Consider the following 16,290-nt stretch of genomic DNA (forward strand, 5'->3'; position numbering starts at 1 on the left):
GCTTGGCTGGTGGTGTGCGTGGACTGGCGCTTGGCTGGCGGTGTGCGTGGACTGGCGCTTGACTGGTGGTGTGCGGGAGCTGGCACCTGGCTGGTGGTGTGAATGGACTGGTGCTTGGCTGGCAGTGTGCGGAGGCTGAGGCTTGGCTGGCGGTGTGTGTGGGCTGGCGCTTGGCTGTTGGTGTGAATGGACTGGCGCTTGGCTGGCGGTGTGTGTGGACTGGTGCTTGGCTGGCAGTGTGTGTGGACTTGCGCTTGACTGGTGGTATGCGTGGGCTGGCACTTGGCTGGTGGTGTGAATAGACTGGCGCTTGGCTGGCAGTGTACGTAGGCTGATGCTTGGCTGGCTTTGTGCATGGAATGGCGCTTGGCTGGTGGTGTGAATGGACTGGCGCTTGGCTGGCTGTGTGCGTGAACTGGTGCTTGGCTGGCTGTGTGTGAGTAGTGACTTGCTGCTAGTCACTACACACACTGTTAGCCAAACGCCAGTCCACACAATCCTTCAGCTGATGTGGTTGGTGTGTCAGGCATGTGGGCGTGTGAAAGTGATGGCCACTTGAATGGCACTGTCTGCTGAAGTGAGGGTTGTGATGTGATGGGCCAGTGGCCGGCGGTGTGAATGGTTTTGTATGTGTCACACGTATGAAAGGTGTATGAATGGCCTGTAAAGAGGTTGGTGCCTTGTTGTGGCTTTACAGCTCAAAAGCTGTGAGTCAATGGTTCAGTTTCTCGTCCTTTCAGTTATTAACAGTGCATTTCATTTTTGTGAAATCTCTTGTTAATACAATTGTATATACTGAACAATCACTCACCCTCGTGCCAAATCCAACCAGTATGTGTGTGTGCTTAAGGAATAGATGGATGTGCAGTGATATTTGTCTTTTTTGTCTCCCTGCCAAGGTGTACATTCCATCTAAGAAAAACGTACCAACTGTAGATATTGTCGTAAACTAAACACCCATGGGAGTACAAGTTGATGTCTCTCTTGTGAATCCCAACAATTTATCTTACCCACAATGTCCTGCAAACCTCAAAATGTGGCTGTCACATTTTCCTTGCATTACTGTGCTAAACTTTTCACACTTCAGAAAGAAACTAATTTCCTACCACACAGCATTTTCCTAAGTCTCCTGATAGAAATAGTACCTCACTTGTGTGGGTGGGCCTTTTACCCGCGGCAGGGATGAGCCCAAAGTGTATTGCAGAGACATCAAAATGACCAATTTTGAAAAGAACTGGTCTTGCAAGGGGGGAGTCACTTGAGCTTTTGGCCCTGGGATCAGCATCCATCTTGGGAAACCTACCAAACCCACACATTTATGAAAACTAGACACCTAGGGGAATCCAGCAAGGTATGGCTTGCATGGGTCCCTCAACATGTCACTACCCAGAATCCCCTTCAAACCTCAAGTTTAGCTGAAAAAATCATTTTTTTCTCAGATTTCTGTGTGGGGAAGTTCTGGAATCTGCATGGATCCACACATTCCTTCCACACAGCATTCCCCCTGGTCTCCCAATAAAAATGGTACCTCACACATGTGGGTGGTCCAAGAACCCGCGATAGGCAAAGGTCCAAAACGTATTGAGGAGAAATCAAAATGATCTATCACAAAACGACCTGTTTTGCAAGGCGAGTCACCTGGGTTTTTGGCCCTGGGCTCGCCAGCCTTCTTGGGAAACCTACCAAACCCACACATTTCTGAAAACTAGACACCCGGGGAGTCCAGAATGGTATGGCTTGCGTAGGGCTCCCAATAATTTACTACCCAGAATCCCCAACAAACCTCAGATTTAGCTGAAAAAAACTCATTTTCTCAAGTTTCTGTGTGGGAAAGTTCTGGAATCTGTGTGGATCCACAAATTTCCTTCCACACAGCATTCCCCCAGATCTCCTGATAAAAATGGTACCTCGCTATTGTGGGTGGGTCAAGTACCCGCAACAGGCAAGGCCACAAAACGTATTGAGGAGACATCATAACGGTCTATCACAAAACAACCTGGTTTTGAAGGGGGGGTCACCTAGCTTTTTGGCCCCGGGCTCGGCGGCCATCTTGGGAAACCTACCAAACCCACACATTTCTGAACATTAAACACCCGGGGTAATCCAGCGAGGTATGGCTTGTGTGGGTCCCCCAACATTTTCCTACCCAGAATCCCTTGCAAACCTCAAATTTAACTGAGAAATCACTTTATTTCGCAAATTTCTGTGTGGGAAAGTTCCGGTATCTGTGTGGATCCACAAATTTCATACCACCCAGTGTTCCCCCAGGTCTCCTGATACAAATGGTACCTCACTCTTGTTGGTGGGTCAAGTACCCATGACAGGCAAGGGCCCAAAACCTATTGAGGCAACATCAAAATTACCTATTACAAAACAACCTGGTTTTGCAAGTTGGGTCCCATGGGATCCCTTTGCAAAACAGATAACTTGTGATAGGTAATTTTGAAGTCTCCACAGTATGATTTGGGCCATTTCCTGTTGCAACCACTATGCCTACCCACACAAGTGAGGTACCATGAGACTGGGAGGAGCGCTGGGTGGTAGGAGATTCATGTCAGCCGGTGATCATACAACATTCCCACACAGAAATTTGAGAAACATTTGTTTTTTCAGCAAAAATCTGATGTTTGCAGACGATTCTGGGTAGGGAAACGTTGGGGTATCCGCGCAAACTATACCTTTCTGGACTCCCCCCGGGTGTCTAGTTTTCAGAAATGTGTGGGTTTGGTAGGCTTCCCTCTATGGCTGCCGACCCTGCAACCAAAAACTCAGATGCTCCCTATGAATCAGAAAACAGCCTGGTTTTGCAAACAGGGGTCATGTGAATTTATGGTACCGGGCTCGGCGGCCATCTAGGTAAACCTACCGAACCCACACATTCCTGAAAACTAGACACCCTGGCGAGTCCAATTGTTCTCGGAAGACTTTGTGGAATGTGGGGTGGGTGGAATTTTGTGGATCCACGCAGATGCCAGAACTTTCCACCACAGAAATGTGAGGAAAAAGTTTTTGACAAATTTTGAGGTTTGCAAGGGATTCTGGGTAATAGAACTTGGTGGGAGCCAGTCAAGTCACCCCATCCTAGATTCCCCTGGGTGTCTAGTTTAAAAATGTATAGGTTTGCTAGGTTTCCCTAGATGCCGGCAGAGCTAGGGTTCAAAATCTACAGCTAGACACTTTGCAAAAAAAGTATCAGTTTTCACTGTGAAAATGTGGCGTGTCCACGTTGCATTTTGGGCCATTTCCTGTCGCGGGCACTAGGCCAACCCACACAAGTGAAGTACCATTTTTCTCGGAAGACTTGGGGGATGCGGGGTGGGTGGAACAGAAATGTGAGTAAATTGTGTTTTTTTTCTACATATTTTGAGGTTTGCAAGGGATTCTGGGTAATAGAACTTGGTGGGAGCCAGTCAAGTCACCCCATCCTAGATTCCCCTGGGTGTCTAGTTTAAAAATGTATAGGTTTGCTAGGTTTCCCTAGGTGCCGGCAGAACTAGGGTTCAAAATCTACAGCTAGGCACTTTGCAAAAAAAGGGTCAGTTTTCACTGTGAAAATGTGGTATGTCCATGTTGTGTTTTGGGCTGTTTTCTGTTGCGGGTACTAGGCCTACCCACACAAGTGAGGTACCACTTTTCTCAGAAGACTTTGGGGTATGCGGGTTGGGTGGAATTTTGTGGATCCACGCAGATTCCAGAACTTTCCACCACAGAAATGTGAGGAAAATTTGTTTTTTTATATATTTTGAGGTTTGCAAGGGATTCTGGGTAACAGAACGTGGTGAAGGCTAGGCAAGTTACCCCCAACTTGGATTCCCCTGGGTGTCTAGTTTTAAAAAATGTATAGGTTTGCTAGGTTTCCCTAGGTGCCAGCAGAGCTTGGGTTCAAAATCTACAGCTAGGCACTTTGCAAAAAAGGGTCAGTTTTCACTGTATAAATAAAGAGTGTCCATGTTGCGTTTTGAGCCGTCTCCTGTCGCAGGCATTAGGCCTACCCACACAAGTGAGGTACCATTTTTATCAGGAGACTTAGGGTAATACAAAATTGTAGAGTAACTATTATTACCTATTGACTTTTGATGCATTTCTGCCTTTCAAATAAAAGACAATGTGTGAAAAAGAAGTCACTTTGAAAAATGTCCTAACATTCTCATGCTAGTATGGGTACTCCCAATGTTGGAAATATGCAAATATCTACTGTTTCTAAATTCTATATTTTGTTCCAATTTTAGAAATACATAGATGTCTTTCATACCGATTTTTCCATGTATATATTTTCCCAAATCAATTGCTATATACCCGGTAAATAATAAAAAACCATTGCAAGACTCTACTCAATTATTGGCTCTGCGTTCGTCGGGTTCTTGGTGAACCTACAAGTCTTATATATCCCCACAAACAAAAAAGTCCAGCGGATATAACGTTATATTGCTTTTAAACAGCTGTCATAATTAGAAGTTGTTACAGGTGAAAACGTTAGCACAAATGGCTGTTTTTTTCAACAAAGTTTCAATTGTTCCTATATTCAACTGTTAGTTTTTATAAAGAAACCTTGAAAGATCTACACAAATGATCCCTTGCGGAATTCAGAATTTTGCCTACTTTTTTACAATGTATAGTTTTCCAGGATACATTATTGCTTTCATACCCCTTTCTACCATTAACTGGAAGAAGGGTGAAAGCACGAAAAATATCAAAAATAGGCTATATCTCAGAAAAATGCCAAAACTGTGTAAAAAATGTTAGTTTTCTGACAAAAGTCTGTCAGTCCCTGAAAGCTGGGAAAATGATGATTTCAGCCCTACAAACCCTTTGTTGATACTGTTTGCAGGGAAAAAACAGACGCTTTGACTTGCAGCACTTTTTTCTAATTTTTCCCCCAAAAAAACAAATGTAGCTGTATTTTGGCTAATTTCTTGTTCCCTTCCAGGGCACCCCACAAACCCTGAGTACCTTTAGAATCCCCATGATGTTGGAAGAAAAGGACAGAAATTTGGGCCGGATACCTTATGTGGTCTAAAAGTTACAGGGGCCTAGGCGCGAACTACCCCAAATAGCCCAAAAAAGAATTAGCACCGGGGGGAGGGGGGGGGTGGGGGGGGCTAGCAGTTAGAGGTCACTTTTGACAATAACTTTGACAATCAAGAACCACATTAATGCCTTAACATCATCTGTATTCCTTATCTTAAAAATGATCAAGAAGATAAGTCCTTTCATTCCCCTAGAACTTCAGAAGAAAGTCATTACAGCATTGGCTTTGTCCAGACTGGACTATGCAACTGCTCTTTTCCTTAACATAAAAACCTATTAATTAAACTACAGATGCGCCAGAATGAGGCCGAAAGAATGCTCTGAGGCGTTCCAAAAACGAATCGGTCTCCCAAGAATTGATTAAATTACACTGGCTTCCAACTCACAAAAGGATCCAGTTTAAATTCTATGCATATTTTTTATAGCATTGCATAACATTGGACCGGATTTTTCGAAAAAACGATTTATTTGTTATGTTTCATCAAGACACTTATGATCATCTAATGCTACATTTCTTACAGTTCCCAGGATAAAAAGTTTCATTGCAGGAACAGCAAGACTTTGGAACACTCTTGGCATGGAACTCAGAGCCAGTTCTAATCTCCTCTCCTTCAGGAAGCAATTAAAAACGTGGCTTTTTAACAGCTAGTCATTACATATTTACAACCTCTCTGTGCCAAAAGCAGTGGCAAGACACCCCTAGGCATTCAAGCGCTTTCTAAAATCTTAAATATAAACATTTTAAATCAAATCATTTCTTGTACCCATGAATGGGTTGTACTCCTGCCCGGTGGCACCTCTAGCAGTAAGGTAGAACATGTTCCTGTTTAGGATTCAACAAGAAAGAAGTTGCCTACCTGGTGAGATTCATGTGTTGTGGTGTTTTGTCATTTATTGTTTCGTAACATTTTTAGAGTGTAGATTATATTTTAATTATGTTTAAAATGTTGTCATATCTGCTGTTGATGGTGCAGGGGAAGAGGAGTGGACAGCGAGGGACGCACCTTGAGTCAAGTGTGACTACAGGAGTGCCTTTACCTTCCTCCCATGGGGCAATTAGGACCCTATATTGGGGTATACAAGAACACCAGTTTTAGTTAGAGGATGACACAGCTCAGCCAAACATAGTGGCAATATCTGGAACCAATTTGGTAAGATAGCAGCCCGAATCCTGTCCTGATGAATGCTGTGGACTCACCTGAGCCAATAGCAGAAACACGTTGATGACAAGAGTGGTGATGGGGTAATAGTTCCCCTAATTCCCACATACTAATTTTTAACAACAAGTAATACCCTACGATTAAATGTAATTTGGGGTAATACATTGGCTTTTAAAACATTATTGCGAAGGCCCCTCCTTATATCATTAGAAGTGCCTCCCTGTCTCCAGGTGTAGGTCCGCTCTCTATCAAACCGGGTTTTTAGAGAGCGAGGACTGCCTATGATGGAGCATTACACCTGGTGGTGGGTGAGGACAGTCCTTAACATTTTTTGAGATGCCCAGCACTCAACCCATTTAGTTCTTTGTAACGATATGGTTATATTATGTAAGTGATCATTTATTTCAGGGTAGCTTCTAGTGTGTGTGCATTTGATAGGTTTGGAGGCCAGCTCAACCTGAAAACCCCGTAGCCTCTAGTTCCCTCCCTCGGGTATTTCCAAGGGGTTTGTGTTTAGATCCATGTCATCAATGACATCACTATTTACAGTAAGGCAGTGGAACACTATACCAATAAAAGACACCTTTGATACAAAACACAGCATCTCTTAATTGATGCAGGCTCTTCATAATGGGTGAAAGGATTATGACACAAAAAATAATTATTGGTCAGGGTGTCCAGAGGTGGGAGGGGGGGGCAACTACAACAGGCCCTTGAGACCTGTGAGGGGATGTAGGCACTAGAGGTAGGTGTGCAGGGGGAGGGAGGTTGTTCTGAGGCATCCCTGAAATAAGCATACTGGAGTTCTGATTGTGAATGAGTATTAAAGATGACTTAAAAATTTATTTTTATCTTGTCACATATGTTGTGTGTCCAAAGACAGAGGTCAAATGTTAGGCTATGTCTTCTAACAAATTGCTGCTCTTTCTTTTAACACGGAGACTCAGGTTTACTTTTCTTTCTCTTACTGCAAAGTGTGAGGACTGTAAAGTGAAATATGTGGCAATCCTGATGGTTTTAAGGGGTCAGTTCAAGCACTTTAGCACTGGTTAGCAGTGGTATGGTGCACGGAGTCCTAAAGCCAGCAAAACCAAAGTCAGCAAAACAGGAGGTTAAAGGTAAAAAGTAAGGGGGAAAGTCACACCATGGATGCCATGTCTAACAGTAGTGTTATTAGTGAAACAGTATGGGGTCCATTAGGATGTCAGGCGGTGGCACCACTGCGGTGCTGGCGGGGCGGAAAAACGCCTTTTTTCGCCGGCGAGCTGTGGAACTCACGTCCGCCACATTAGTATAGCAAACATAGGTCTTTTCCCATCCACCGCGGAGCGACGCGCACCGCCAACAAAGTGCGCCCGCCACCGCTGCGGTGTGAGCCAATCGAGACTCACCGCCATGCGGAATGACGTCCACACCGCTCCACAAATTAGGATGGTCCAAACAGGCAGACGCACCGCAGCGGAGACACCGCATAACCAGAGCCGGCAGAAAGTCGATAGCGGAGCACTATAGACGAGACCCGGCCATGAACGCCATGGACCCAGCCCTCCACATGCATCCGGTCATGTACCTACTACTGCACTACCATCAACAGGGCCGCTGCGGACGACGACGCAGGTACGCAAATACACCAATACAACACCTAACAAACGGCCCGCAACCGGGTCCAAGTCCACCACAGACACCCTGCTGGGGGTCACAAAACATCTACAAGGGCACCCCTATATTACGCACCTGCCAACAAATCACACCTCTGCATCCGGGACACACATTCACCGCGAACTAGCAGCAACGTCCCGCTCCCGGTCAAGTCACCGACGCGGTCGACACATGCGCACAATGCAGAAGGCAGGGCCAGTCCAAGGCATGGGCAGGGCACTAAAACCACAGGGACACACCACCCTAACCACACACACCATCAAGTCACAGGCCAGGTGCACATCCTGTGCACCCCCATGCATAGCAACAAGCACAGGTACAAGCAAGCACAATACACACATACACACCATGCACCACACAACAGACAACCAGGGAGACTGCCACTGCAGGAGTAGCTGACAAGGAACACACTACACCAGTGCCACACACACTCAAGGCTGACAATACTTCCCAGCACACACACACAACCTGGTTGTAACCACAAACAGAACACACACACATAGGGTACCCTGAACAGATGCCTGCACAAAACTATACACAAACACCACAGGACATCAGGGGATGCACATCAGCCAATGCCAAGCACACAGACACACAACACTGTATGCACATCAGACAGTGTGTGCACAACAAGCACAACAGATACACACAGACATGACTGGCACAACCACAACACACACCACAAAGCAGCACAGCAAAAAAACAACAGCACACCCAGGAAGTGAAGCTACACCACAGCCAACACACAGACACCCAACACAACAACAACAGGATGCACCACTCTGGGATACAACAGCACACCCAGCAATACCAGAGCACTGGGCAGCACACACAGCCCAAATGCACAAGGGCAAGCAACACTGATAAATACCACAAGAACATCACACATAAAACAGTGGAGCCATGTCCAGAGTGGAACAGCACACTTGGCCCAAAAAATCCACCACAAGGCACAGTCTCACAAATGAAGAGATGGGGAGGCACATAGACATGGAAAGAAAGGGGGCAGATGACATCAAAATCAACTGATTTGCAAGTCAGTATCAGACATGTGAGGTGTGTCCAATACACAAATAGAGTGAATGCAGACCCACAATGTCGATGCACAAGTGGCACACATAGGGGATGGCATCACACCACACACCATACCTTACAGGAAGAGAAAAGGCACCATGTGCCTGCAGTGCTAGATACAGTCACAGACAATGCCAGTGATGACCAGCAGGGTCACACAGTCCACACAGACATACACAGCACACATTGATGAGCAAACAACCACAACACTGATGTGCAAGTAACACCCTTTGCACACACATAAGTGACAAATACAACAAGGAGGAGTCACACAGAACTGCATGGACACACCAACACACTGCACAGTGCACAACAGCTAACTCACACAAAAGCATCAAATCATTTACACAGGGCAGGACAATCAAAAACACAGGCACACAACTCCCGGATGACACATGTGTGTCTATCACAATCCAGAGGCACACACACATACACAACAAATACAAAATCACACCCTTCACACTGCACACCTCCTCACCACCCAAGAGCACACATCACATGTATGCCATGGGACCAGGACTACGGGCCAACACAGGATGTCCATACACATACACAGCTGGGCATATATACAGGAATAACACATACACATCATGACAGTGCGCAGCCAGCATGCTAACCTGGGCACAGCATCACACCCTGTGCTGGCAGTATACCCCAAACTGACATGGCAACCACGTAGCCAACAACAGAAAACCACTCAAAACATAACAGCATGACAGCTAAACGAGCCAACACAGGTAACACAAGTATCAGTGTCAGAATGGACTGAAGCCCCTGTCACCCCTGTCTATAAATGTGATGCGGACAAAGAGCTTAGCAATGTCGAAGTGATACATAGAACATGTGGCCCAGGCAACTAATTGCACACACAAAAATAACTTTATTCAGCAAGGACACCAACAAAAGACACTACAGGAGTAACTGTCTTTATTCACATATTGCACAGATGTGAAAGTATAACAACTGTACACAACATCAAGGTACAAAAAGCAGAGCAAGAGCAAGATATCCTGCACAGGCAAAGTACAAACAGGAAGGCCAGTGGGCATGGCACAGGTGAGACTCCAGCAGTATAGTGAACAAGGGAACCCGTTTTAGGTAGCAGAGGACCTCGGGTAATTAGTAATTTTAGAGGGGAACTGCCACTGAGCAAGACGGACGGGACCAAGCCCAACACGCAATCCTATCAAGGATCAGTACGAAGCGGACTGCCTAATCCTGCAGCCCCCTTCCCATATCCTCGAGGCTCAAACAATTCTCTGGGCCCCAGACATAATTTACAGGCTATCCGTTCCAGGACGAGGATCACCGAACCCAACTACGGTCGTCCCACCCACTAACTCATAGAAGCCCTTCCAGGCTCTGCATGGACACGCTAAGATAACTCATATCACCGGAAAGGCTTCTTATCAAGACGCCCTTATGGACTTTCCTCGTTGACGGCGATTAGGCTTTTAACATTTCAGGCAATAGCATAAACATTAGTCCTGAAGATGATCCCAGTTAAATAATAGGAGCTAGTGATCGAAACGTCACGGTGACTGTTTTAACAGAACTGCATGTCTCAACTGTATATATCTATTGCAGTTACTGTTGGTTTGTGCTTGCACAAGATTGCATTGTATTGTAAGCCACCATTTGCTCCAACTCTTTTGCCTGCTTAAACTTTTCTTATTCTTTCCCCTTATTGTTTTTTCTCCCTGACTTGGTACAGGCTTGTGCCCAGTTTTTTTGATTCATGTCGTGTTTCACATATTCGCAAATCCTTGTAAAACTTTGAAAATAAATACTTCCTTGTCCGGCTGGACATTGGAGAAAACTAAGCCATAGCTCTTATTTAAGTCTATGATTGCCATTTACATATTCATTTGTTAAGCTTAGGACCGTTGTTCTTGATAAAATTACAGGTGAGACTCCAACACAGCAGAGCAACAGGGTCAGTGTCCATGGCACAGATGAGACTCCAACACAGCAGAGCAACAGGGTCAGTGTCCATGGCACAGGTGAGACTCCAACACAGCAGAGCAACAGGGTCAGCGTCCATGGCACAGGTGAGACTCCAACACAGCAGAGCAACAGGGTCAGTGTCCATGGCACAGGTGAGACTCCAACACAGCAGGGCAACAGGGTCAGTGTCCATGGCACAGGTGAGAGTACAACACAGCAGAGCAACAGGGTCAGTGGGCATGGCACAGGTGAGACTCCAACACAGCAGAGCAACAGAGTCAGTGTCCATGGCACAGGTGAGACTCCAACACAGCAGAGCAACAGGGTCAGTGTCCATGGCAGAGGTGAGAGTACAACACAGCAGAGCAACAGGGTCAGTGGGCATGGCACAGGTGAGACTCCAACACAGCAGAGCAACAGGGTCAGTGTCCATGGCACAGGTGAGACTCCAACACAGCAGAGCATCAGGGTCAGTGTCCATGGCACAGGTGAGAGTACAACACAGCAGAGCAACAGGGTCAGTGGCCAGGGACAAGTGCAGAGTCAGGACATGAGAAGCTGCACAGTGAGTGCGTATGACTGTACCCTTTCATGGCCAGCAACACAACCATGTGGCAAACAATGGTCAGGACTAGCACACCTCAATGAAAGACAGGTGTATGAGGGGGACTAACACTCACATCTGGCTGTCAGGTTGACTTGGAGTGGGCTGTGTTTCGCGCTCAGCAGGAACACCTGACTGGGGAGACAGAGAAACATGTGATGTAGGGCTAAAAGTCGTCTGGCAAGCTGGAGGGCTGTTTGGACCAGGTGGTATAGTAGCACGTGGAGGTGGAGTCATGCAGACCTGGGACACAGTGTGGGTGGAAGAGGTTGGAGGCACCTTCCACTTTTTGGGAATACGGAATGGCTTCCCTGTCTTGGGGTTAATGGGAACAGGTGATGACACAACAGGTACACACACTGATTGGCCCGCATCTGGTTCAGACACTGGCACTCCCTCTGGTGATGTGCTGGATCCGGCAGGACCCTTTGTCTGGCTACGCCTCTGGACCACCTTACCCTGCTTGCCAGGTGTCCCACTTACAGTACCCTCCTTTGCTTGTCTGCCTGGTGTCCCACTTACAGTGCCCTCCTTTGCTTGTCTGCCTGTTGTCCCACTTACAGTGCCCTCCTTTGCTTGTCTGCCTGGTGTCCCACTTACAGTGCCCTCCTTTGCTGCTTTGCCTGGTGTGGCACCTACAGTGCCCCCCTTTGCCACTTTGCCTGGGCTGGCTATTACAGTGCCCTCCTCCACCTGCTTCACTGGGCTTTGAATTGGAGTTGATGTGGTGGGGGTAACTGGGCCTGTGCCCTTCCTAGGTGTACCCTTGCTATGCAACACCTCCTCAGTGGACACAGACACTGCATGCCTAGCTCTACGTGAAGTTTTATGGACAGGAGAGTCCTTTGCTGGAGATGCCTTTGAGGTTTGTGAGGCTGTTGTCTGCCTCATTGCTTTTTCTGCCTTGCTCTTCCCTGAAGGGCTCTTGACTATGCATTCTGGGCTGGCTCTGCTCTTCTGGGGCGATGGTGTCTGTGGGCGGGACCGCTTGGCTTGCGTCTGCTTTGTGCTCCTTGTGCTGTATCGCCTCTGTGATGTATGTGAACCGTGGTCACTGTCCTCTGATGTGGCCACTGACTGGGGGTGGACAAAGGCACCTGAACAGGAATGTAAGGATGTGCCTGTTGAAGGGCAGACGTCACTGTGGCTGACAAACTCTGGACTGTACGGTGGAGCCCACCCACGTCAGAGTGTATGCCCTCTGTGTAGGCAACCACCTGACAATTTTTGTCATGGTCACTGAAGGCATTGAGCAGGGCGGTCTGGCCCACACAAAGCTGGCGCAGGAGCTCTACACACTCAGCATTGAGGGCAGCAGGGGGGACAGGTGCAGACTCAGCGGTGCCAGGTGTGAATGTGAAACGTCCCCTCTTACGGACACGGGCAACACCAGAGGAAGTGGATGGGAGGCTGGGCACTGGCCGTTGAGTGGCAGATGATGTAGCAGACCCCCCATCCCCTGTGCCTGACAACATGGATGCATCACCACTCGCATCAGATGATGTAGTACTCTGTGTCTCTGCCACGGATTCCTCCTGCATACTCCTGTCCCCTTCAGATGCGCTGGTGAGCTCTGTGTCACTGGCCTCCGGTGCAGCAGTAGTGCTACTCTCCCCTCCACTGGTTTCCGGCTCTGGTTCCTCCGTGCACACTGGCAAATCTGCATGTGAGATAGATGCAGGGTTGTATAAATGACATCATCAGGACCAAGCTAAATAAACCATGCATACAAGGGATGCACAAATCAACATGCTGACCACCACACCCTGCATAAACATTTCAGCAACACACTACATACACTACAATAGTGCCTGCAACACTGACTACCTGCCATGACTGAGCCATGTTCAGGCCACACAACACAACACCTTGCTGGTGGATGAAGTGTACCACACACAACTTCACATGACCACAGGTATCATGCACCAAAACTCCGTGACATTGAGATGCCTCCATGGAACAGGATGGGAGGAGACACACACCTATTAGGACATGACAGTCCACAATACCAAGTAGGCCATACTAATCAACATGTGCTACTCAGGGGCACCTTGTAGTCAGACGTGTGACCCTCATCAATCATGGTGCATGTAAAGTAGGAATACATTAGTTCACACTCAGATACTGGACCCTTCTGTTCACCCCCTAATACATTTCCAACACCATCACAATGCAGAATGACCATGTGTATCCCAACACACCTGGCTATGATTAAGCACAGCATGGATGATCAACCTTTTCAGGAGCTTTTAGGCACAATGCCTGACACTAGCACACATCCCTGCAGCCACTCACATGACACATCACTGCACCGGACCGCCAACATTAAATGGCTCACCGCTGCAACTAGCTCTGTACACATGCATTGGCTCCCAGGCAAAGTCACCCTCACCCAAAACTCACCCATGCCTTGCTGCCTATGCTCCTTCAGACGTCCATCCAAATCCGGATTAGTCACTGCCAATATGCGGTAAATCAGCGGTGTTAAGTTTCGCCGTGCCAGACGCCCAGTGCGTGGTAGCAGCCCCAAGGTCATTTCGGCCACGTTTTTTGCCAGCGGGTGATGTCGTCCCACCTCTTGTGGCAGTGGGTGCGACGTCGGTTCGATACCCCCAGGGCCCGTACCTTGGCAGCAAAGGCCCGCCACATGGCCTTACGCTGGTGTACCTTGAGCTGCAGGTATGGGGGAAAAGTAGGGATAAGTTACCCATTGCACTGTGTCATGTTCACTCATCTATTACTAGAGTAGCATTATGCAGAGTCTGGACCTATTGGAATCCCACAAATACCCAAACTGGGGGACACCACACAAGGGCACTCTGCATGGGCCAAATAGTCATCACAACATGCAGACATGAGGGCGTACAGGCTACATGCCAAACACAAACACATGCAGGATGACTGCAATGAAAGCCCTCTGTGTGTCGCACACATCACCAGGACCATGCATGTATGACCCCCCCTGCCCAACAGCACACTCAATGATTCTTACCACGACATTGGGGCCACCACACAGCCTCGGGTACTGTGCCAGCACCTCGTCCACTAGCACCTCCAGCTCCTCGCTTGTGAATGGGCTGGCACGGATCTTCTCTGTTCTTGCCATCCCTGTGGAAAAGTGAGACCTGTGTTTGAAGTGAGTCTTGATGAGTCCCAGGCGGCAGGCACTTCAGGCAGCAGCAGGAGAGGGTCCCAGGCAGCAGCAGGAGAGGGTCCCAGGCAGCAGCAGGAGAGGGTCCCAGGCAGCAGCAGGAGAGGGTCCCAGGCAGCAGCAGGAGAGAGTCCCAGGCAGCAGGCAATTCAGGCAGGAGAGGGTCCCAGGCAGCAGCAGGAGAGGGTCCCAGGCAGCAGGCACTTCAGGCAGCAGCAGGAGAGGGTCCCAGGCAGCAGGCTCTGTGAGCAGTGAACATGTTGGGCTCACTCCCACAGATGTATAGCCCCATGGGCTCGTTTGTGAGGTGCAAAGCTACAATTATTGATTGTCCAGGTCTGCCTCATTCAAACACATCCAATGACCAGCCCCGCGGTGGCGGAGCACGCCTTCCGCAATTTTCAAACCTGCATCATACCACCGCAATTGCCGCTCCCATTGGCTGTAGGCTATGCCCCATGGCGGTGATGCAACGCAGGGGCCCTGGGTGCGCTACCGCGATGGTGCATCTTTCAAACCCATCCAATGCCCGGCTCTGTGGTGGCGGAGGACGCCTTCCGCTATTTTCAAACCTACATCATGCTACCGCCATATGTGTGGCATAGCCTGCCCACCGCCAGCAAGCCATGCAATTAGCTACCGCACTTGTGGACGGGCTGGTGCTGGCCTCACACCGCCGTGGACAGGCGGTAGCAACCACCATATGTGTGGCGCAGCCTGCCCACCGCCAGCAAGCCATGCCAATAGCTACCGCACTTGTGGACGGGGGTGGTGCTCGCCTCACACAGCCGTGGATAGGCGGTAGTTTCCGCAAATTAGGTCACATGCAATGTGAATTTAAACCGTGAACTCAGCATCATTACCCAGCAGCTACAGGTTCAATGGCACATCATTGTACACACAATTGCATCACTTGGTATCTGGCACAGGTGGTTGCATGGTATGTGTGACGCGCATTGCTCTGTGTTCCTGCCTTCTCACTGATGCATTTGATGGTTGTTGATGGCTGACAGTGTTAAGCTTGTCTCAATTATGTGTAACCAAGCACTGTGCTGTGTGTCTGTGCTGACCTTATCAAGACATGTCTCACTGTATGTTGTCCTTCCATACTTGTGCTGCCATATAAGCCCATGAACACAATTTTAATATCGACTGTCATCATTGTGCTCTTGATGTGCGCCAGCTTCACATGATGCATTGAGGTGTGACAGGTAAAGCAGATGTGTGTGAGGCATTCATGGTCATCTCACACACTTTTGTGGATGTTACTGGGTGAGTCATGCACATGTTGAATGTCCAGTACACGAACTGTGCTTTTTACATTGATATTCTGTTATGTCTGTGGGACATGTTTTAGGTAAATGGATTGGTGTGTCAACAATTTATACGCATGTAACCTTGTGTGTCATGCATCTCACATGGAATTTATATAATGTTTTGCGTAACATGATCCACGGTATGTTCTGGGTCAACTTCTTGATGGTTGTCATTGACATGTATCCATGTACATCACACCTAGGAGGAGGCCAAATCTCATACGCCACCTGACAGTGCTGGGGGACATGGAGGATGTTGCGATAATCCGGAAGTTCCGCCTCGACCGCGCGAGCCTCAAGACCCTTTGTGACCAGTTGGAGCCCCACCTGCAGCCTCGTCGCCACTATCCA

This window comes from Lissotriton helveticus, chromosome 10, assembly GCF_964261635.1.
Source record: "Lissotriton helveticus chromosome 10, aLisHel1.1, whole genome shotgun sequence".
Classification (NCBI taxonomy): domain Eukaryota; kingdom Metazoa; phylum Chordata; class Amphibia; order Caudata; family Salamandridae; genus Lissotriton; species Lissotriton helveticus.